Source organism: Ipomoea nil, unplaced genomic scaffold (genome assembly GCF_001879475.1).
Source record: "Ipomoea nil cultivar Tokyo-kokei standard unplaced genomic scaffold, Asagao_1.1 scaffold0480, whole genome shotgun sequence".
NCBI classification, from domain to species: Eukaryota; Viridiplantae; Streptophyta; class Magnoliopsida; order Solanales; family Convolvulaceae; genus Ipomoea; species Ipomoea nil.
The window spans coordinates 919,043-944,972 of record NW_017616908.1 but is presented as its reverse complement, the minus strand read 5'-3'; the positions used below and the strand labels follow the sequence as shown (position 1 = coordinate 944,972).

Here is a 25,930-nt window from a genome sequence, read left to right as displayed (position 1 = left end):
GAGCATGTAACAGAGAGATGCCCAACTTTGGAATAAGAGACTCCATGCGTGTCTTGCCCAACGCCTTTGTATGAATATCAACCAATTGTTGTGTCGTAGACACATGCTCCGTTTGTATCACACCTTGTAATAGCTCATCACGAACAAAGTGACAATCAACCTCGATGTGCTTTGTTCGTTCATGGAAGACTGGATTCGCTGCAATGTGAAGAGCAGCGGTACTGTCACAACGAATCTGCATAGGAGTCGTATGGTGTATCCCGAGAGAACGAAGAAGACCTTTTAACCCCTTCAATTCACATGTCACTGTGGCCAAAGCTCGGTATTTAGCTTCGGCTGAGGAGCGTGCAACTGTGGTTTGTTTCTTTGTTTTCCAAGAGATGGGAGAGTCGCCTAGCTGAACGAACCATCCGGTCAACGATCGTCAAGTCAAAGGGCAAGCTGCCCAATCGGAATCGCACCAGCCAGTTAATTGCAGAGTATTTTTAGCGGATAGAAAAATACCTTGACTGGGACTTCCTTTTAGATAGCGTACTACTCCAAGCGCTGCTTTCCAATGATCATCACGGGGATCCTTCATGAATTGAGCCAGAGTATGGACAGCATAGGCTAACTCTGGCCGGGTGATTGACAAATAAACTAGGCGCCCCACTAGGCGACGGTATGGTTCGGGATCATCGAGAAGTGGGGCTTCAGATAAAGCAAGTTGATGATTGGGTTCCATAGGAGTACTACTTGAGTTTGCACACCACGTTGGACTGTGACGGTGCGAACCCCGGTGGAAGCCTCATGTAAACTTCTTCATCTAAGTCACCATGAAGGAACGCATTATGTACGTCCCTTTGATGTAGCTCCCATGAACCCGTTGCAGCCACAACTAAAAGAGTGCGAACAGTCGTTAACTTTACTACCGGGACAAAGGTCTCATTGTAGTCAAGACCCTCAACCTGATGATTGCCGAATATCACCAGTCGTGCCTTGTAGCGCTCAATGCTCCCATCAGATCTTCTTTTTATTTTGTAGACCCACTTACTCCCAAGTGGCTTCTTGTGTCTAGGAGCAGGTACAAGTGTCCATGTGTCATTCTTCTCCAAAGCATCAATTTCCGCACGCATAGCCTTCCTTCATGGTTCACACTGAATTGCTTGACGAAAATTTCTGGGCTCTACTTCGGTATCAAGAGAAGCAAGATAACATTTATGAGTCAAGGAAAACTTGTCATACCCAATATAGGTAGTGATGGGATACTTGCACAACGTGCCGGGCGCTCCAATGACTGTGTATGTTACATAATCTGCAAGGCGAACACTAGGAGTACGCGTTCGCCGTCCTCGACCCTGTGCATCGGGGTCAGCAACTTGATCAAGGCTCGGATCAACTAGAACAGGGACTGGAACCTCCGGGGTTGCCATCCCATCTCTGCCGGCAGTAGTTCCGCCCACCTCCGAGACTGCCACCTCGTCTCTGCCGGTAGTAATACCGCCCACGGGCAGGTCGTTGGTTTGGGTGGCTAGTTCGGCGGGTGTCCTGGCACCGGGGATAGGCTGAACACTATCCTCGCACTCCTCCTCCTCTTCGGGGATGAGGTTTTCCTGGCTAGGAGGTGGCGACTCCGAGTCTGCGTTTATTTCCTACGAAAAGGGGAACACATTCTCCGAGAAAATAACATCTCGTGAAACAATAATTTTCCCTGTGTCTGGACAATAAACACGCCACCCTTTCTGGCTAGGAGGATAGCCAAGAAATATACCAGGAATACTCCGTTCAGCAAATTTGTCTCCATGTCGCTTCTGATTATGCACAAAACATCTACAACCAAAAACACGAATGTGAGATAAAGGTGGAGCCCGTCCATAAATTTTATCAAACGGAGCAACCCCCCCTAGTAAAGAAGAAGGAGTCCGGTTGATGAGATATGCCGCTGTTTGAACACACTCGCCCCAGAACTTTATAGTTAGAGAAGCCTGAAATCGGAGTGCCCGCGCCACATTGAGGATGTGACGATGTTTTCGTTCAACCCTTCCATTTTGTTGAGGCGTGGAAACACAAAATGTTTCATATATGATGCCGTGTGTACGGAAGTATTCTTTCAACCCTTCAAACTCTGTCCCATTATCACTCCGAACACACTTGACATATTTTTCAAATTGACGGGTCACCATAGCACAAAATTGTTGGAAAATAGGGACCACATTGCGTTTTGACTGCAATAAATATACCCAAACTCCGCGAGAATGATCATCGACGATTGTCAAAAAAAATGTAGACTCATTTAGACTTGGTGTTTTATACGGCCCCCATAAATCACAATGCACCATGTCAAAAATGCCACTATAATTATAAATGCTAATAGGAAAGCTAGCACGTGATTGTTTAGCACGTACACAAATCTCACAACAATTATTAGCTAAACAACTGTTCTTTAGAGCATACTAAAGGGACAAAAGACAAAACACGAGATGAGGGGTGTCCAAGACGTTTATGCCATAAATCAAAACTATGCTCTTTAACTGCATTAAATGCTTTTTGTTTTCCATCTTGTTTGAAGTAGTAAAGCCCTTCTCTATATTCACCCACACCAATCGCTGTCTTTAGGTCCTGTAATACACAAGATTTATCTGTAAAACGTGCTTCACATTTCGAGTCCTTCGTCAGTTGGGAAACAGATATCAAATTGCAACTTAAAACATGAACAAATAAAACATTCATCAAAATCAAATTGTCCGTCAAACAGACCGTTCCTGATTTGACTGATATAACCCACTTCCATCTGGAAAACCAATGGTACAAGGGTCTGTTTGTTGAATATTACTCAATAAATTAATATTCCCTGTCATGTGATTTGATGCCCCTGTATCAATAATCCAGCGAGGTAAAGGAATACCTGACAACGATTCGTTCAAAGTTGACCTTGTTGGAGACAAAGACAAGGCATGACGAACTGCATTCCATTGCTCAGGAATAAGATTGTCGAAGTCCGGAAAAGCAGTGAATGATGCGTTGGCGGTTGCGGCATGTGCTGTCACCTGTCCACCGGGATGCTGTCCGGATATACCGCGACCGTCATTCCTGCCGGCTCTCCCACCGCCGCGGTTGCTGCCACGGCCTCCTCCACAGCCACCACGTCCTCCGTTTCGACCACCAGACCATCCTTCCGGATAGCCTATCAGCATAAAACATGTGTCAATAGTATGGCCGGGCTTCTTGCAGTTGGTGCATGTAATCTCCTTGATAGTTGCAAAGACCGCAGCATCACTAGTGCCTTCTTTAGTACCACGGACCGTGACACGAGTCGTCTCTTCCTGGACCAAGATATTATAAACCCGACTCACAGTAGGTAGGGGTTCAAGCAACAGGAGATGTGAGCGAATAGAACCATACTCCCCTTCGTCTAGGCCCATCAAAAATTGATGAACACGCTCTTCTTCACGTTTTTTGTCTAAAGCAGCGTCAATTGGGCAAGTGCATTTTTGGCACACACAAGTAGTATAACGATCCACATCAACAAGATTGTCCCACAATTTCTTCATTTTACCATAGTAGGCCATTATGGTGAGACCGCTCTGTTTGACCTCCGTCAACTCGCGCTTAAGTTGTTGAACTTGTGGCCCATTAATTACAGAGAAACGGGCCTTCAAATCATCCCAAAGAGTAGATGCAAGTTCAACATGAGAGATCGTGGAACGCAACGTTGGTTCAATCGTGTTACGTATCCAGGATACCAACAATGAATGGTTCGTCCACCAATCATCCACATCATCAGAAGTCGGTACAGGTAAGGGTATAGATCCGTCAACGAATCCGAACTTTTTTCGGGCACGAAGAGCAAGTCTCATAGATTTAGACCACTCATCGTAATTATCTCCTTTCAAAACAACTTGGGTTAGAAGAATACCCGGGTTATCGCTGGGAGAAAGATCGTATGGAGAGATACGATGACGACGTACCATCGTGACATCGTCATCGTTATTGCTAGCGTCCCTCTTGTCAACGTCGACGACCTCCGTGTCTGTCATGGCGGCAGCGGCACACGGCAGGAACAATGCAAGGGGAGGGCGTAGGTCAAGAACCTGGCAATGATACCATGTAAAGAAATGTATGAACTGTCTATTATTCTCTGTTGTTCATTACAAAAGATGTACACCCCTATATATACAAACTATATGGTACAGAGAAAGGAAATAGAATCAATAAGAATAATAATAATGAAACCAAGATTACAAGAGAAAATATTTGCTAGAAGAAATATGTGATTTCTGTGATTTCTGTGATTTCTTGTGATTTCTGTGATTTCTTTCCTTAACAGTTGTGAAGTCGGTGATGTGCCTCCTTGGTTAGTAGCTTGACTCATGTTGGCACAAAATTCTTAAGTAGGTTGTTGAGGAACATTGTTGGTGGGGTGGAGTATGTCGTGGAATATGTAGCGATTCTCCACCACGTGATTCCCACCACAAAAGGAACACCATTGGGGTTGTGATATGGATGCATGAGATGAGCTATCTTGAAAATATTCTTGACTTGAGTTGGTGAAATTTGAGAAAGGGAATTGTTGTTCCATTCCTCCATATTCTTGATTCATATTCCAACTCATCTCATAACCCTGAGAAGGAGGGTAGAATGGTGGCATGGTTCCTTGAAATTCATATCCATCCATAAACTAAATCACACTCAAAACAATGAACTTGTTATGTGTTAGCAAAATAAAATAAAATAAAAAATAAAAATGGACTAGTCTCCTAGAATAAAGATTTCAATAATGTTAATACTGAACGCTACTTCCCCGGCAACGACGCCAATTTGATGCGTAGTATATTTGCAAACAAATAATACTCGAAGTACGAGTTATCGATCCACAAGGAAGTGGTTGTATCAAGCACTAGTTACTAATTTATTCATTAGAGCTAATCCTAACAATTATTTAGATGATTGATTTGCATAAAATAAATAAAATAAAGCAGAGATTCAGGATTTTGAAAACAATTAGAGAGAAGATGAGATTCATGGGATTCAAGTATTTAATCATCACCTAGTGCCAAATCATAAGGAAAATATTAAAATCTGGGTTTAACAAGTGTGAGGATGCAAGGTGGTATAGAGCTACTCTCGTAGTCATTAACACTAGTGAATTTCCACTGTCGTGGCTTAAACACCCAATAAAACAAGATCAAGCATCATAAATTCCTAACTACCACTATCTCTCGATGCACAATAATCAAGAATTAAACTCCCTAACAAAATTACACTTTCTCAAGGTGCAACAATTAGGTGCAATTGTGTGTGCCCTAAATTATGCCCAACTCTCGTTGTGACACAAAGATAGCAAACGAAACAAGTAACTGTGGCCACTAATTACAAGCATCAAACAATAAAATCAGAATTGCAACACAAGCATTAAACCCAAATAATAATATATTAAAGAATCTAAGAGCTCAGGCACATAGGTTCATAAAAACTTTTACCCAAGAATCTCTAAAGATTTAGCCAAGCATGGCTAAATTATACATAGCAAATATTAATAAAGAAAATACAAATTATCAATAGAGTACAAGAATGAACCAGACGATTCTCTCGAATCTCCCTAGTCTTTTTCTTGCTTCCCAAGACAACTTGTGGCTCTTGATTTCTCCCTGTCTTGTCTCTAAAGATCCTGAATTCTGAATTAGGGTTAGAGAAATGTAGGATTTTATAACGGGAGTCAAATCGGGACAAAATCGTAATTCTCCTATTAAATTTAGAAACTGCCGTCTTTGACTTTGGAATATTGCCCTCCGATCCTTTTCTTTAAGAAATTATTTGCGCCACTTGGAAGTTGGAATTTGGGGAATAATGTAGCCCATTTAATTTTAGCCCTCAAGATGTATTGTTGCCGCCCCTTTATTGTTTTGCAATTTTCGCACAGCGTCATTCGACGCGTCGAGTGATGTTATTTTGCAAATCGAACATTCTGTTTGATTTCGACGCGTCGAGTCTTATGCGCTCCAAACTCGTCCATTTTGGTTCCAAACTCGCTCTAAAAGTTCCCTTGCACATAGAATTGACCTACAATGGTTCAAAAACACTAACAAACACCGTAAAACATTCAAAACGAGTGTGAACCACAACTAAATAATAAAATAAAGGATTATGCAATTAAATTATCACAATCATGACCTTAAACCTAATAATTATAGATAAATCAATACTAAAAATGTGCACAATTAGGTGCACATCACTCTTGAAAACTCTTCAAAGAAGGAAGAAAGTAGCAAGGTTAGAGGTTACCTTGTGTTTGGAGAGGTTTCTTGTGTGAGTTAAGAGAATAGAATGGAAGAACGAGGGTTTAGGGAGGGTTTTAATTGCGGAATCCTGAATTCTGACGTCGCAATGCACGTAGAAACGCGCGTTGCGATTTGCGTTGGGCTCTCGAATTATTTCGCAACGAGGCTCACAATGTGCGTTGTGAGTCTCATTGAACTTACTAGAATTTTCCTCTTTCTTCCTCTTTACCACGTGCGTTGCTACTGCGTTGAAGGGTGCGTTGAGTCTTCGGCCTGCATCACAACGCAAGTTACGACGTGCGTTGCTACGCATGTTGAACTTTCTGGAATTCCCTCTTGTTTTTTTCTCCTGCTTCGCAACATGGACCACAACGTGGTGTTGTGATTCTCCACTGTCTTCGTTGATCTTTCGGTTAGTGTCACAACGCTGGCCACAACACTCGTTATTGTGTGCGTTGTGTTTTCCCTTTTTCCTCGGACTTTGTTTTCGGCTCATTTGATGCTTCCTTAGCGTTTAACCTAAAAAGTTAGCTCCCAAAAAATCATACAAAGCAACTACAAACATAAAGGAAAATTCAAATTGAAAGTAAAACACTTATTACTTGGGTTTCCTCCCAAGAAGCGCCACATTTACCGTTTTTGGCTAGACGAAAATGTGGGTTACACGTCGAAACACACATGAAGGGGAACCGAACCATCTGTCCCATTCACCTTAGACTTGAGAAATGCTGCAAGATGGTGAGCATTCTCAAAGTTTTATGCAAGAATAAGGAGCACATAGTCATGTAAAAATGGATAGGGAAATGCATGAGAAATTAAGTCCACTCCCTTGAGAATATAGTGCCCTTCTTCCGATATATTTTCTACTTGTCCCCCCTTATTAGGTGATATCCTTCCATCACCTATGTCAACAATCACCATCAATTTGTTTCCACACTTTGTTTTCTAATCGCACCACCAATTTTTGCCTTTTCTACATCCATTTCGATCATGCTACCCTCAACTCCACAATCAAAACTCTCCTCACCCCAATCAAAGCTTTCACAATCATAATATTCACTCCAGGAATGGAAAGATATGTTGTCACAATCTCCTATTGAACCCATAGAATCGGTGTATCTCTCCCCAAATCATCAATATAGACATCACAAAGAGGATCAATAAAATCATTACGGGGGTCATCCTTACACGGGGCACAAATAGAACCAATGCAACATTCATCACCTAGATTTCGCATTCAATGACACAAGAAGGGTTAAGAAAGTTACCGCATGTATTGGCATCGTTTGGTTCCTTGTCTTCCCACACTACCTCGATGTCGTCGTCCTCTTTACTAGTTTCTTCCACTCCTTGTGATTGTGTCCTTTCGTGGAGTGGAATCTCTTGAAGCACGGGAGAATCATCAAGCAAGAGATTGTCTTCGGCCCTCTCTAATTTGGTACTCCTTATAGCATTCACTTGGGCCTCTATCTCCATGCTTACGGTGAGCTTTTCCATCAAGAGGCGAAGAGTGTTCTCAAATTGTTGCAATGTTTGCAACATAGCATTCTTTAATTTGGCTAACTCTTCTCCTAGTTCATTTTTGATTTCGGTCTTGAGATGTAGAAATTGCTTTGTTTCTTCATGTATAATCTCTTTCCATCTCCTCTCAAGGTCCTCAAGCTCATTAGGAAAGTGTGGTGGGTTTCCTTGAGGTGGTTCATACCATTGGGTGGGTATTTGAGGTGGGTAAACATGTTGGGGTTCATGTGGATAAGTGAATTGATTTTCATTAAACCGGTATGGTGGTTGTGAATGCTGAAATGGAAATGGTGTATGGTAATGTGATGGGTAATGGTATGCATAAGGCATGTAATGAAGGTATTGTTCACATGTGTGAGGTTGGAATTGGCTCAATGAAGCTCATTTAGTGGGTGGACATTCGTAAGGGTAGGAATCCTTACGTGTTGGTGAGCTCATTTGCTATATTTTTTATTTTATTTTTTTGTTTTCCTGCACAAAAGATTTCACCAAACATGTATACCTAGTTGCAAGGTGAGATAACAATTGGAAGTATCATATTCGCTCACCTTTTCTAAACAAGTAGAAAACAAAATATGTACCCCAAAAAAAAAAAGAAAGAAAAAACAACAACGAAAATAATTGGGATGGGCAACCTAGTATCTATATCAACACATTCCTAGATTATCATTATAAGCACACTTCACTTGACACCTATTGTCATCCCCGAAAACGGCGCCATTTTGATGTGGTTGTGATTTATTGTGCGAGATGGAATGAAGTGGTGTGTGAGGTGTAAACGAAGGTTGTGAAACCCCCGAGTGTCGAACTCAAGGATGGCTAGTTCGAAGCAAGTGAACTGCAAGACAGACTAGTTGTCACAATGTGTCAACAAGATTAGCTAGGTGCTAGGTGAGAGCTTGTGAGGTTGTGTGTGTGTGTGAGCAAAACAAAACAAATAAAAGAAAGAAAACAAAAGGGAAACTAAACAGGAATGTAAAACGGGGATTTGGATGGAATTCTGATTTTGGTTTGTGCATTGATTGACCTTTAGTAGACAAGAGTGGTTATATGGCTTGGTTAACCTAGAGAGACCTAAGGCACCATCACAAGGACGCATAGGACCTAGTCCATCGTTTCCTACGTCGGGCGAGGCATTCTGTCAAACATTTGGCAGGCGGTCTACCGCCTCCTCCCCTAAGCTCGCCCTCTCGGATCGTAGGAAGGGTATTGCAAGTGCAAGACTAAGGAGACTGCAATCTCTTGCTAAACTCCCACTCTCACACTCATCTAACCATTGGAGCTCTCAATGGAAAGAGATCAATATGCACTCCTTTACAACAAAGGCATACAAGGCCAATACATACAACTAATCTCATCATTCACATATTCAAAGCATAAGAACACAAACATAATCCAATCTCAATCCAAATCCTAGATGTCTAACAATTTATCATCATTTATAAGATGAAAAAGAACAAATTAGATATGAAATCAAAGAAAGGAGTAGAAATGTTACCCAAATCTTCAATCTAAGATGCTTGTAATCCAATAGCAATGTTGAACTATGAATTCTAGGAGTGAAACGTAAATCTAATCTAAGAGAAAGAAAGGACAAGATAAACCCTAATCTATCCTAACATAAGAAAGCTGAATATGAGAGTTAAGGAATGGGAAAAAGGTTTTCCTAAGTTGTAACACCCCAAAATTTTTGAACTTTTAGAACTTATATAATAAAGATAAATCCTCATTTAAATCCCGAAATATAATTGATAAGTATTTTTTGTATTATTATTTTTAATACTCTGTTATAATTAATTTGTTAATATTTAGTACATTTTGCATATTTTTATTCTTATTAATGAGTTTTGTAGAATAAAAGTTAGACTTTGTTGTTTATTATTATTATTATTATTATTATTATTATTATTATTATTATTATTATTATTATTATATATGTTAGTTTAGTTGTTCCCATCCCAAATAAAGCAAGCGCCGCTCCAGATTTTTGCGTAAGAACAACGAACGAGAGGGAGAGGCACAGGTCTTTCGGGCGTTAGCTAGCGAAGCTCCGGTCAGCATGGATCATTGACGAAGTCGGTCTTCATGGAGGCCAATTGAATAGCCAAATCCTGGAACGAGTGAAAGAGTCTTCAATGGTTGTCCTTGATTCACGGTCCCTGGCAGAGTTGACACCAAAAGATTTCCGGGGCTGAGATGTATAAAAAGGGAGGCCAAATTGAGAATTGGTGGTCTTCTTCATCATCACCATCACTCATCCCTTCACCAGAAGAAATCAATTTGGAAATTTCTGGATTTCCGATCGGCTGTGGAAGTTGTTTCCGTTCGGCGGTTTCGGTGGTAGCGTGCGGAATAATTACTTTCCAGGTTTCACTTGCAGTGTCCGCATAGTAATTGTAATTCAATTTCTTGCTTTTCTTTAATTCATTTATTCACAAAGCTTGGTTGTTTGTTTTATATTTCATGAGCTGTGAGTTTTTATCCATCAATTTCTAATTCACCAGCACTGTTGCAATTCTTATTTACATTACCTTTTAGTTTTGCCTTAATTGTCAATTTTTAAGCATTGTTTTACTGGTTTTGTTTTGCTTCTCTTCAACTCACAGTGATCTCTATTTCAATTCTTTAATTCCCTATTTCTAAGTTTGGTTACTGTATTTTTAATTATTGGTTAGAAGGTGCTTATGAATTAATGTTAGCTTATTATGAATTAAGTCTGAGAACTTGGTTAAACTCAATTTTAATTCTAATAATGCTTTGCTAATTAGTTTGTTCTATGAACATAATGATTTAACTATGAAGTATTTTGCAATAGTTTGAGTTAACGTTGCCAACGAATTAAGTTCTATCATTTGATTTTATACTGAGTTCAATCTTGTTGAGATTTGCATTTTATTCAAAGTTCCTTGCCTTTTATATTCTGATTTTTATTTCATCAACTGGTGCCTAGTAATTTTATTGCTTATCTTCTATTAATTTTTTGGCTTAATTATTTTAGTAATTGCATGGGTCTTCATAGTTGATGTTCATTCTGAGCATTTAAAATTGCATTGTTTTAATTGCATCGTATCAATCCCCTTTGCGTACTTTAGATCATTTCATTTAATTATTTCTTAAATTTAGTTGTTGAATTGCATCATACAATTTCTTTTGGGTTCGACCATTGCTATTGCACGCTACTACTACAATTGACTCGTGCACTTGCGAGGACATTATAAATAAAAATTATCCATCAATAACATAAGAGTATGAGGTGTTATGCCACACCTGAGCTAGAGAACTCAGGCGCACAGGCGAACTATCTAAAATCCTCAACGATGTCAATACATAAGTATGGCACGCATGCCGAAAGGGAAACTAGCTACTTCTACGCTCCAAATCTCTAGCGCGCTCTAGTGTCTACTCGTCTGTGCCTGAAATTCAAATATATCTGTTCAGCGAGAGATGCTGGTAACCCACTCCAACGCGTTGAAATACAATATAAATATAAATATAGATATAGATATAGGAAAACCATTTTGAAGCAAGAGATATATACTTAGGAGACTCTAGCTTTTAAATCTGGGAAGAGACTCAACAAGTAGGGATAAGCAATCAAACAGTAATAGGCGAGTAGAGATAACATCATAAGGAGTACTCATCCAAGGTCACAGTTCACCTTCCAATTCCATCACATCATCATTCATTCATCATTCATAGCACATAATCGTTGATGGCGCTACAGGACCAATCGCATGCCCTGAACATGAGGGTCAATGCATATAGCATTAACATGGCCCCGCAGCACCCTACCTCGGTACCGCGGTACGAGGGGAGTTGATCGCAACCAACCCTTTGAGAACCGTTGACGAACTCAACGTCCGACCACGATCCTACATACCGCTGACGCACCCAGTCGGTGGACCGCAATCCCCTTTTCAAGGGGGGACTTACGACCCTACACACCGTCGATGGGTACGCCGGTGGACCGTAGCGAATCAAGCCCGACACACCGCGGAGCTATATTCAGTTGGTGGGCGAAGATCCTCGGAGACTATGGCCCTATACACCGTCGTCCCATCGCTCGGTAAGTCGCAGCCAACCGTAGCCCTACACACCGCCCCGATTACTCGGATCGGTGGACTACAGCCTTCCTCGGCTTATTCGTCCTACACATCGTCCTGGCGCGTTCAGGTCCGGTGGGTCATAGCATCGAGGCCCATGTGGACCGCAGCTCAAGAAGTGAATCACTGACCGCAGCCAGGAGAATGAACCGCAGCTCATAAGTAATCAACAGTGGACCTCAACCCTATATAATATTTATATACCTGACCAATAGCAACCGGCCTGGTTAACAACTTGTATGGTTCTCAACCCATCCAACTGCCCGTATAGCCAACTTGATCGCAACCAAATTGGGGGATCATGCATCACATAACACATTAGAGCACATAATAGCACATTAGGAAGGGGAGACATATAATTAAACTTACGTGTGATCATTCACATACTAAGAATCGTCCTAAGGGGTTCATACGACTTCCACCCAGGTCAACGGGCTACCAATTCAACTAGCATGCAATTCCTAAGATTCAATTATCCTACGAACGGTACCCGAAACATCAAACTAGACTCAGGCACGATAAATGGGGTCCGTTGGGAAGCCACGGGGAATGGGGGACATCAAACGGGGAAGCCGGGGACCTGGGGACCCGTAGTGGGTCACGAACCAGCGGGTAGCCGGTGGGTGAGGGATCACCCGCCGGCTGCCCGCTGGAGATCACTGCCCGGCAGGGGGTTGCCGGCGGGCGGACGCTTGCCCGGCGCCTGCCCGCTGCCCAGCGGTGATCTTCGGGCAGCGGGTAGGTGGCGGGTACCCCTACCCTCACCTACCCCCACTGACTCATTCATCAATATTTCGTCCCGGGATCCCTTGTGGAACCCGGAACCGTGCTTAAACACTTTTAAACGCAATTAACGACACCATGTAGTCAAATAACGGATCAAAAGCAAGAATCACATATAGCTCATCCTATCACGACTTCTAAATACAAGCAACACCCGAACATATGAATTCCCACCCAATTATAAATCAAGAACATTACAATACAAATTCCCAATCCAACCTAGGGCTCTAATCCCACCCAAATCATCAAGATCATATTTTATCTTTATCATCAAGAAATATTAAGATTCGTTAATAATCATCATACCAAAATCAAGAACTTCTTTTCGACATTAAGATCACCAAGATTATCAAGAAAGCACAAATCATCAAGAACATAACACAATTATCATAAAAGAATTCATCAAGACACAAGAATATAGAGGGAGGCCAAGGAAGGAGATGGGTTACCTCTTAGCCTTAATTAATTTCCTTGGCTATGAACGGTCTTTCTTTAAGCTTTCTTCTTTCTTGATTTCTCCTAAGGGGATTCTTGGAACTTCTTGTATGGTGAGAGATTATTGTGGTTTAAGATCTAGGTGCCTCCTATGTCCCTATTTATATACCTAAGAGTCCTAATTAGGGTCTAAGTGGTATGGGTTTGTTAATTCTATTTCTTATGGGACTAGGGGATTGGTTTTAGGGATAAGGGCCCATGACCCATAGTGGACCCCTTTTTAACTAATTAATGGATTTTAATTCCCCTTTTGGGGTGGGTGATAATTAAATTAATTTTAATTTTGGGGCCGTAACACGGGGTGTTACATAAGTGATCCCCTTACAAGTCTTTAAATAGACTGAAATTCTAAATTTTCCGCGCTGGCATCACAACTAATCTCACAACGTGCGTTGTGAAATTCGTTGTACTTTCGGCCTTCCCAACAACGCATGTTGTGGCTTGCATTGTTGCGAATTTTCCTTTCTTTCCTTCACCAAAGTTTTAGCCCTTGACTTTTTCGAACCATATCCACTGGAATAACCTCATTTGGACACTCCTTGCCACACCCCAGATTTTCAAGACATTTAAAACTTATAATAAAGGTAGAATCTTATTAATCCCAAGATATAAATACAAGCGTTCGGGGTGCTATGCCACACCTGGGCTAGAGAACCCAAGTGCACAGGCTAACTAACTAATATCCTCAAAGCGTAAATACGTAAACGTGGCACGCAGGACAAAAGGGAAACTATCTATTTCTACACTCCAAGTTCTAGCGCGCTCTAGTGACTTATTCTTCTGTGCCTGAAAGCCAAATATATATGTTCAGCGAGAGATGCTGGTAACCCACTCCAACGCGTTGAAATACAATACATATAGAGATATATATAGATTTAAAAAAAACTATTTAGAGCATGAAGATATATCCTACGAACTCGAGTTTTAAAACTGGGGATGACTCGACAGATAAGGCCAGACACCAACAATAGTTATAAAATGCATATGCAGTTCACGATAGATAAAGCAGATAAGGCAAAGCATAAAAATAATCATAACCCAGCATAAACGATCCCCAACATAAATCCCATAGTCAACGTTCCCCAAGACACTCATAACCACAACTCCTCCAAATCACAACACATAGCACACTTTGTTGGCGCCACATGACCAATCGCATGCCCATACATGAGGGTCAGCGCATATAGCTCTGTCACGGCCCCGCAGCACCCTGCCCCGTATCGCAACACGGAGGGGTCGATCGCAACCGACCGATGAAAAGCAGCTCGTCAGTGTTTGATCGCAACCAAACAGTGGACCGCAACCCAAGAGAATGTCATCTAACCGCAGCCAGGAAAGAGGACGAACCGCAGCTCGTATAGAAACATTTAATCGCAACCAAACGGTGGACCGCAGCCCAAGAGTATCAATCTGACCGCAGCTCAGGATAACCAATCCGATCGCAACCGAATTGGGGTAACACACATACATAACACATAGCAAGCACATGCAACCCACATTACACATTGGGAAGGGGGAGAAAGCGTATAACAAAACCTATGCGTGATCCATCACATACTAGGAATAGTCCTAAGGGGTTCATGCTTCTTCCACCTAGGTCAACGGGATACCAATTCAACTAGCATACAATATAATAGACTCATAAACCTACGAACGGTACCCGAAATATCAAACTAGACAAAGGCACGATAAAAGGAGTCCGTTGGGACACCACGGGGAACGGGGGAACATCAAACGGGGAAGCCGGGGTCCCGGGTGGGATAAATTCCAGCGGGTAGCCGGTGGGTGGGGGGCCACCCGCCGGCTGCCCGCAGATTTCTATTGTTCCGGGCAGCGGGTCGCCGGCGGGCAGCAGCCCGCCCGCCGGCTACCCGCTGCCGGGCGGTGTTTCACGGCCGTGGGTAGGTGGCGGGTCCCCTACTCCCCACCTACCCCCCACTGACTCTTTTCATCACTTTTACGCCCCAGGAACCGTTGTGGAACCCGAAACCATGCTTAGACACTTTACAACGCAATTAACGACAACACGTAGACAATTAACGGATCAAACACGAGAAACGAACGGCACATAACCTATCATGCTTTTCTAAACATAATCAACACCCAAACATGCGATTTCCCCACCCGAGAATCCAAGAATAATATCATACGATACAACCTAGGGTTCTAATCACTTTTATATCAACAAGAACACGATTCGTCTTCTAATTGCAAGATTCGGTAAGAATAACACATAAACATCAAGAGCATCACACAATTATCAGGAACAACACATAATCATCAAGAACTCCATATAATCATCAATAACTCCATAATTATCAAGAATCTCCCAACATCAAGATTATCAAGATCCCCCATGGGATCATCACATCAATCATCAATAATAACCATCATCAATCATTAATACACAATAATATGGGGAAACCCTAATGGGGAATCATAACTATGAAAATAGGTTTTGTTGAGACATGGGTTACCTCTTCGCCTTAATTAATTCCTTGGCTATGAAGGATCTTTCTTTAAGCTCTCTTGATTTCTTGATTTCTCCTAAGGGGATTCTTGGAACTCTTTGGGTGGTGAGAGATTATTGTGGTGGGGATTCTAGATGCCTTCTAAATTCCCTATTTATATGCTATGGGGTCTAATTCTCCTAGGATTAGGGATTGGGCTTAGAGATGGGGGGCCCGTGGACCATGGTGGGCTTAATGCTAATTAATCATTGTGATTTATTTCCTTTCTTTTTGGGTAGATGGTTAAAATAATTAATTGGTTTTAGGACTCGTAACACGGGGTGTTACACTCCCCCCCCCCCTTAACAGGAAGCTTCGTCCCCGAAGCTTGGCCCTTGGTGAAAGGTTTTCTCTTAGTTACCTGGTCTGAAAAGCTCGGGATACCGCTCCTTCATGGTGTCCTTAAGTTCCCATGTTGCTTCCTCGGTCCCGTGGTTGGTCCAGAGGACTTTCACCATTTCTATGGCTCGGTTCCGAGTGTTTCTTGTCTTGGTGTCCAGGATTCTTACGGGTTTCTCTTCGTATACTAGTGACTCGTCGAGGTCTACGACCTCGGGTTGGAGTACGTGGCTTGGATCATGTATGTATTTCTTTAGCTGAGATACGTGGAACTTGTTGTGTACTCGTTCTAGTTCGATGGGTAAGGCGAGGCGGTAAGCCAAGTCCCCGATTCTCTCTATGATTTCGTAAGGGCCGATGAATCGAGGGCTGAGTTTCCCTTTTCTCCCGAACCTCATTACTCCTCGTGTGGGCGAGATCCTCAGCCAGACCTTGTCCCCGAGGTTGAATTCGGCTTGTTTCCTCTTTAGGTCGGCGTAAGACTTCTGGCGGTCTTGGGCGGCCTTCATCCTTTACTGGATGTGTTTGACCTTAGCTATGGTGTCATGTAGGTATTGGGGGCCCAGCGTTACCGGGTTGACCATTTCTTCCCAACATAAGGGGGTTCTACACTTCTGACCGTATAGTGCTTCGTAGGGTGCCATGCGAATGCTCGCGTGGTAGCTGTTGTTGTAGGAGAACTCGATGAGGTCTAGGTGTTCTTCCCATGTCCCTCGGAAGTCTAGCGTGCAGGCTCTTAGCATGTCCTCGAGAGTCTGGATGGTTCTCTCGGTTTGGCCGTCTGTGGTGGGGTGGAAGACTGTGCTTAGTTTTAGTTGCGTCCCCAACGCCGATTGCAGCGATTTCCAGAATTGCGAGAGGAACCTGGAATCTCTATCGGACACAATGTTTCGGGGGACTCCGTGATATTTTACTACCCGGTTTATTTAGGCTTGGGCTAGTTGCGTCATTGTCCATGATTCCTTCATGGCAATGAATCATGCTGTTTTGGTCAGCCGATCCACTATGACCCAGATTTTGTCCTTGCCGGTTCTTGTTGGGGGTAACCCTCCGACGAAGTCCATGGATATGGAATCCCATTTTCCTTGTGGTATTTCAAGGGGTTGCACGAGCCCCTTGGGCTTGCATCGTTCGGCCTTTACCCTTTGGCAATTTACGCATTTGGCCACGAAATCTGCGATTTCCTTCTTCATGTTTGGCCACCAAAACGATCTCCTTACATCTTGGTATAACTTGTCGCCTCCTGGGTGAACTGAGTATGGGGAGTTGTGCCCTTCCTCTAAGACCCGTTGTTTCAAGTGAGGGTGCGTTGAGGGCACACACCACCTTCCTTTGTAACGGAGGCTGCCGTCCGGGTGTGCTTCGAAGGGGCCTTCCTTCCCTTGGGTTAGGTCGCGGTGAATTCTATTTAGTTTCGGGTCCTGTTGTTGCCCTGTCTTGATTTCCTCGAAGAGGGTGGGTATGGCTTGCGTGTTGAGTAGGTAGGCATTGGGGCGAGTTTGCCCTTGCTCTATTATTTCTAAGTGTAGCTTTTCGAAGTCCCTGTACAGTTGGTCCGGTAGGACCCACGTGGTGTTGAGGGAATGGTTCGTTTTTCGGCTTAGGGCGTCCGCCACGAAGTTGGCTTTTCCCTCGTGGTATTGGATGTCTAGGTCGTAGTCTTTTATGAGTTCTAGCCACCTTCGTTGTCTCATGTTTAGGTCCTTCTGGGTGAAGATTTACTTTAGGCTTTTATGGTCGGTGTAGATTTTGCATTGTACCCCATACAGGTAGTGTCTCCAGATTTTCAGTGCGAATACGATAGCGGCTAGTTCGAGGTCATGGATGGGGTAATTCTCTTCGTGGGTTTTGAGTTGTCTGGATGCGTATGCTATTACCTTGCCCTTTTACATCAGCACGCATCCCAACCCTTTCTTGGATGCGTCGTTGTAGACCTCGAATCCTTCCTTCCCGGAGGGGATGGCTAGCACGGGTGCCGTGGTTAGTTTGTCCTTTAATTCTTGGAAGGCTGAGATGCAGTCGTTGTCCCATCGGAAGGGGGTTTCCTATTTCATGAGCTTAATGAGGGGTTGGGCTATCTTGGTGAAGTCGGGTACAAACCTCCTGTAGTAACCAGCCAGGCCCAGGAAGCTTCGGACTTCCGAGAGTGAGCTCGGCATGGTCCATTCCCTAACGGCGCGAATCTTAGCGGGGTCCACCCTAGTCCCCTCTTTGGTTATCACGTGGCCTAAGAAGGCTACGCTGTCTTGCCAGAATTCGCACTTGGAGAATTTAGCGTAAAGTTGGTTTTCTCTGAGGGTTTGTAGTGATATGCGAAGGTGCTTCTCATGTTCTTCTTTGTTTCGGGAGTAGACTAGGATGCCGTCAATGAACACAATGACGAAGTCATCCAGGTGAGGTCGGAATACTCGATTCATGAGGTCTATGAATATGGCGGGCGCGTTAGTGAGGCCGAAGGGCATTACGGTAAACTCGTAGTGGCCGTAACGTGTCCGGAAGGCTGTTTTCTGGATGTCTGGTTTGGCCACTTGGATTTGATGATACTCGGATCTTAGGTCGATCTTTGAGAAAACCCCTGCCCCTTTAAGTTGGTCGAATAAGTCATCTATCCGGGGAAGGGGGTACCTATTCTTTATTGTAACTTGGTTGAGTTCCCTGTAGTCGATGCACAGGCGCATGCTCCCATCCTTTTTCTTAACGAATAGTACCGGTGCTCCCCATGGGGAGGTGCTGGGTCGGATATAACCCTTATCTAGCAGTTCTTGGAGTTGCGTTTTCAATTCCTTCATTTCCCTTGGTGCTAGTCTGTAGGGCGGTTTAGAGATTGGGGCGGCGCCCGGTATTTGGTCTATGGTGAACTCGACCTCTCTGGCCGGGGGTGCCCCGGGGATTTCGTCTGGGAAGACGTCGGTGAACTCGTTTACCACTGGGATGGCGTGTGGTTCGAGTAATTTGGCGTCGAGGTCTTTGACTGAGCATAAGAAGGCCTCGTTTCCTTGGCCCAGATACTTCTTAATTTTCATCATGTTTACAAGCTTGATCCCCGGATCCTGGCGGGTACCGCGGTACAACACCCTCTTACCGTTTGGTCCTCGTAGGACCACTTTCTGCTCTCCACACAGGATTTGTGCTTGGAATTTCCCTAGCCAGTCCATGCCCAATATTACTTGCATCCCATCCAGTTGGAACTGGATTAGGTTGTTGGGAAATTCCACTCCTTGAATGGTGATCATTACATGCTCGTACATGCGATCACATTTTATGATCTCGCCCGAGGCCACCTTGACTTAGAGTCGGACCTTGGTGCTGGCGTTAAGGCCGAGCTGGGCGGCGAACTCGGTTGCTATAAATGAGTTGGTAGCCCCCGAGTCAAATAGTATGGTGGCTGGGGTGGCGTGCACTAGGAAGGTTCCGGAGACTATGTTGCTATCACCGATCCTGGCCTTGCTTAGGGTAAGGATCCTTCCCTGGGTAGTCGGCGTGATCGCCTGGTCAAGTGAGGTGGTTTTGGGGTTCTAAGGCTCTCTGGTGGGAATTGGATGACTTCTTTCGGGCTTCCTTTTATACCCCAGTTGCGTCCCTTGGGGCGGGTTCGTTACCTGTTGTAGTTGACATGCCTTGGCATAGGCCTCTCCGAGGGTCTTTGGTTCTTGGGCGGCTAAGGCCCTCTGGTGTTCGGGGTTAAGGCCTGCTAAGAATTTCCTGACTTTGATCCCCTTGGTGGATACTAGTTCGGGGGTGAGGCGAGCCGGCCGGCAGAATCGTTGGTAGTATTCTGAGACTGGGGCTGCCCCTTGTCTTAGATGGAGGAATTCCTCACATGTGGCGGCTTTCAGGTGGTTGGGGTAGAACTGTTCTCGTAACCGTGTTTTTAGGCCTTCCCAGTTGAATCCGGGGTCTCGTTCGTACGTAGGTCCCTCACGGGCCCACCAGATGTCGGCCTCGTGTCTGAAGTAGAAGGAGGCTATCCTGACTTGGTGGTGTTCGGGGCATTGGGTTGCCCTGAATACCTTGTCGAAGGTCTCAATCCATCCTTCGAGGGCCGAGGGGTCTTCGTTTCCCGGGAAGGTGGGTGGTTGGTGTGCCGAGACTTGGTGGTGGATTTCCGAGTTCTCGTTCGTTGGTAGAGGTCGGGAGGTGACAGTTCTTAGTGCCTGGGCAATTTGGGCCAGGCGTTGTAGATTCTGAGTCAGGAATTCCTGAGTAGGGCGCCTCGGTGTTCCTGTCTGTTTCTTCTTGGATGCCATCCTGGTGGTTAAAGGTTGATATTATTTTGTGTTTTCACCGTGATGTAATAAGTGAATGAGAGTTTCTTATTATTAGAGAGGGATGAAGTGAGGGGAGGTGATGTGTAGGTTTCACAATCTCACCGCGCGTCCTAAGGTTCCTAAGGCCTATGTCCCTAAGTACCAAGAGTTCAAGCCTAATGTCCTAAAGTCCGGTCTTAAGAGTCTCTTCCTAGGGTCAAACTTAGGCTCTGATATCAACTGCAACACCCCAGATTTTCAAGACATTTAAAACTTATAATAAAGGTAGAATCTTATTAAATCCCAAGATATAAATACAAGCGTTCGGGGTGCTATGCCACACCTGGGCTAGAGAACCCAAGTGCACAGGCTAACTAACTAATATCCTCAAAGCGTAAATACGTAAACGTGGCACGTAGGCCAAAAGGGAAACTATCTATTTCTACACTCCAAGTTCTAGCGCGCTCCAGTGACTTAATCTTCTGTGCTTGAAAGCCAAATATATCTGTTCAGCGAGAGATGCTGGTAACTCACTCCAACGCGTTGAAATACAATACATATAGATATATATATAGATATACAAAAACCATTTGGAGCATGAAGATATATCCTACGAACTCTTGTTTTAAAACCGGGGATGACTCGACAGATAAGGCCAGACACCAACAACAGTTATAACAAGCATATGCAGTTCACGATAGATAAAGCAGATAAGGCAAAGCATAACAATAATCATAACCCAGCATAAACGATCCCCAACATAAATCCCATAGTCACGTTCCCCAAGACACTCATAACCACAACTCCTCCATATCACAACACATAGCACATTTTTTTGGCGCCACAGGACCAATCGCATGCCCATACATGAGGGTCAGCGCATATAGCTCTGACACGGCCCCGCAGCACCCTGCCCCGTATCGCAACACGGAGGGGTCGATCGCAACCGACCGATGAACCGCAGCTCATCATAGTGTTTGATCGCAACCAAACAGTGGACCGCAGCCCAAGAGAATGTCATTTGACCGCAGCCAGGATAGAGGACGAACCGCAGCTCGTATAGAAACATTTGATCGCAACCAAACGGTGGACCGCAGCCCAAGAGTATCAATGTGACCGCAGCCAGCTTCTGAACCGCAGCTCAGGATAACCAATCCGATCGCAACCGAATTGGGGTAACACACACACATAACACATAGCAAGCACATGCAACCCACATTACACATTGGGAAGGGGGAGAAAGCGTATAACAAAACCTATGCGTGATCCGTCACATACTAGGAATAGTCCTAAGGGGTTCATGCTTCTTCCACCTAGGTCAACGGGATTCCAATTCATCTAGCATGCAATATAATAGACTCATAAACCTACGAACGGTACCCGAAATATCAAACTAGACATAGGCACGATAAACGGAGTCTGTTGGGACACCACGGGGAACGGGGGAACATCAAACGGGGAAGTCGGGGTCCCGGCTGGGATAAATTCCAGCGGGTAGCTGGTGGGTGGGGGCAACCGGCCGGCTGCCCGCCGGTTTCTACTGTTCCGGGCAGCGGGTCGCCGGCGGGCAGCTGCCCGCCCGCCGGCTACCCGCTGCCGGGCGGTGTTTCACGGCCGTGGGTAAGTGGCGGGTCCCCTACCCCCCACTGACTCTTTTCATCACTTTTACGCCCCGGGAACCGTTGTGGAACCCGAAACCTTGCTTAGATACTTTACAACGCAATTAATGACAACACGTAGACAATTAACGGATTAAACACGAGAAACGAACGACACATAACCTATCATTCTTTTCTAAAAATAATCAACACCCAAACATGCGATTTCCCCACCCGACAATCCAAGAATAATATCATACGATACAACCTAGGGTTCTAATCACTTTTATATCAACAAGAACACGATTCATCTTCTAATTGCAAGATTCGGTAAGAATAACACATAAACATCAAGAGCATCACACAATTATCAAGACCAACACATAATCATCAAGAACTCCATATAATCATCAAGAACTCCATAATTATAAAGAATCTCCCAACATCAAGATTATCAAGATCCCCCATGGGATCATCACATCAATCATCAATAATAACTGTAACACCCCAGGTTTTCAAGACATTTAAAACTTATATAATAAAGGTAATATCTCATTACATCCCTAAGTATATCATAAGTGACGGGGTTCTATGCCACACCTGGGCTAGAGAACCCAGGTGCACAGGCTGTCTAACTAATATCCAACGAAATACAATGCATAATATGGCACGCAGGCCGAGAGGGAAACTAATCTACTTCTACGCTCCAGTTCTAGCGCGCTCCAGTGCTCTAGTCCTCTGTGCCTGAAAGCCAAATATATCTGTTCAGCGAGAGATGCTGGTAACCCACTCCAACGCGTTGAGATACAATACATATAGAGATATATATAGATATACGAAAACCATTTTGAGCGTGAAGATATATCCTACGAACTCTAGCTTTTAAAACCGGGAATGACTCGACAGATAAGGCCAGGCACAAGCAACAGTTATAACGAGCATATGCAGTTCACGATAGATAAGGCAGATAAGGCCAAGCATAAACAATAATCATAACCCAACATAAGCAGTCCCCAACATAAACCCCATAGTCACAACCCCCAAGGCACTCATTAATCACAACTCATCTACATCACAACACATAGCACACTTTGTTGGCGCCACATGACCAATCGCAGGCCCATACATGAGGGTCAGCGCATATAGCTCTGACACGGCCCCGCAGCACCCTGCCCCGTATCGCAACACGGAGGGGTCGATCGCAACCGACCGATGAATCGCAGCTCATCATAGTGTTTGATCGCAACCAAACAGTGGATCGCAGCCCAAGAGAATGTCATCTGATCGCAGCCAGGAAAGAGGACGAACCGCAGCTCGTATAGAAACGTTTGATCGCAACCAAATGGTGGACCGCAGCCCAAGAGAATCAATCTGACCGCAGCCAGCTTCTGAACCGCAGCTCAGGATAACCAATCCGATCGCAACCGAATTGGGGTAACACACACACATAACACACAGCAGGCACGTGCAACCCACATTACACATTGGGAAGGGGAATAAAACGTATAACAAAGCCTATGCGTGATCCATCACATACTAAGAATAGTCCTAACGGGTTCATACTCCTTCCACCTAGGTCAACGGGATACCAATTCAACTAGCATGCAATATAATAGACTCATAAAACTACGAACGGTACCCGAAATATCAAACTAGACATAGGCACGATAAACGGAGTCCGTTGGGACACCACGGGGAACGGGGAACATCAATCGGGGAAGCCGGGGTCCCGGGTGGGACAAATTTCCAGCGGGTAGCCGGTGGGTGGGGGGCCGTTGTGGAACCCGAAACCATGCTTAGACACTTTACAACGCAATTAACGACAACACGTAGACAATTAACGGATCAAATACGAGGAACGAACGGCACATAACCTATCATGCTTTTCTAAACATAATCAACACCAGAACATGCGATTTCCCCACCCGATAATCCAAGAATAATATCATACGATACAACCTAGGGTTCTAATCACTTTTATATCAACAAGAATACGATTCGTCTTCTAATTGCAAGATTCTGTAAGAATAACACATAAGCATCAAGAACATCACACCATTATCAAGAACAACACATAATCATCAAGAACTCCATATAATCATCAAGAACTCCATAATTATCAAGAATCTCCCAATATCAAGATTATCAAGATCCCTCATGGGATCATCACATCAAACATCAATAATGATCATAATATCTCGCCATTCACAATAATATGGGGGAAACCCTAAGGGGGAATCATAGCTATGAAAATAGGTTTTGTTGAGACATGGGTTACCTCTTAGCCTTAATTAATTCCTTGGCTATGAAGGATCTTTCTTTAAGCTTTCTTGATTTCTTGATTTCTCCTAAGGGGGTTCTTGGAACTCTTTGGGTGGTGAGAGATTATTGTGGTGGGAATTCTGGGTGTCTCCTAAGTTCCCTATTTATAGATCTAGGGGTCTTATTAAGGGTCTATGTAACACCCCCATTTTCCAAAATCAAATTAACTTATTAAAAGGCATTTATTTGATTAAAATATCATTATCTAATTGCGGAAGCTAAGCAAAACAAGGAAAAAGGGATGCTACCGCCACGTTTAGATAACAACATTCATCCAAACGCACAGGCTAAAACAACACTACTAAAACTACCCAATATTAATACTAGTTCATTAAGAGTAAAATTACAATTGTCTAGAAACAACTTCTAAATATTCTAACAAAATAAAACTTCAAAGCTCTAAAAGATGAATCGCTCTCATGCTCCAAATGTCATACAAGATGTACCTGCAAAAGAAACTAAAGGGGGAACAAATTCAGCATACAACAGCTGGTAAGACTTACTCCACCCTGTAAAACATTTTTCACATAACACATAACACCTTGGAGCGCATAATTCCACATAAACTCCTTAATCATAATTATACTTGCAACATTCCCTCATACCACTTCTTCACATTTAATTACCAGTTACCAGTTCAACCACATGAAATATAATTTATAATTTCACATAAAATTCCACAACTTCCACATTTTACCACTTTTCTCAACATTAGGATTTAATCATTTATTACCACCAAGTCAATGAGGAGGAGAAATACAAGGCAAGGACCATTACTTCGGCCCCGGTGACCAAAACCAACCAACTAGAGACCAACCCAGTTGGCACGAGATCAATCCCTTAAGTATGCATACCCCCATTGAGAGACCAACCCCAATGGGTAGAACGAACTCGATTGTGAGAGACCAACCCCACAAGGTATAATAATAATATTCCAGAATCAAATGTGAGAGACCAACCCCACAAGATCCATAACAAAATGTGAGAGACCAACCCTACACTGGTTCCATAATCAAATGTGAGAGACCAACCTCACAATAATAATCCACGTACAAATCTTCCATGACCAAAATTAATTAAATATTATTTTCATGCCAATTAATTTGTTTACTCCACCATACTCAAAAATAGGTGTATACGACCTACCATACTCCCCCATATATCCAAATATACACAATCTATATAACACTAAAGCAACTGTGCATGTATACAGACATACACTACACGCTATATACACAGAATCCATAGCCACTCAATCCTTTGGCATAATCATTATTAGGCTTAGCTAAAATACTTTGAATCACACACGATAGCAATAGATATACAGAACAAACAATTACACGTTAATTATATACATTTGTACCTACTGTGCACAATGGCCCACAATCATATACTTTATATTTAATTATGTTTTCAAACACTACTTCACCATTTAAACATATATTCGTACTAATTAAACATGTTAGGCTAATAGACTTATATTTAGACAGATACATATACAAGCATACAATTTCATGTACTCAATTTCACGGAATCATCAATCAATTTTCATATGAATATAATATTCACGAAGATCGTGAATCAAATAGCAATTATTCAAAAATAACAAAATTGTTTTTTTGAGGAAAATTATTTTCACATAAACACTTTGGAAAAATCAGTTTTGATTTGGGGTAAAAGAATTTTGAGTAGACATAAATCTTACCCAATTAGAAGTCATCAAAAACAATATAATCTACTGCACACCACAATTTC

At 43.4% G+C, this 25,930-nt stretch overlaps 1 long non-coding RNA gene across 1 annotated transcript; it reads right to left on the bottom strand.

The window, feature by feature from the left end:
- Positions 1-145: 145 nt before the first annotated feature.
- LOC109173387 lies at positions 146-25,930 on the bottom strand. The gene is made up of 3 exons (XR_002052892.1): positions 25,920-25,930; positions 17,242-17,248; positions 146-221 (listed from the first exon to the last, which is right to left on the bottom strand). It is a non-coding gene; the product is annotated as an uncharacterized LOC109173387 (long non-coding RNA).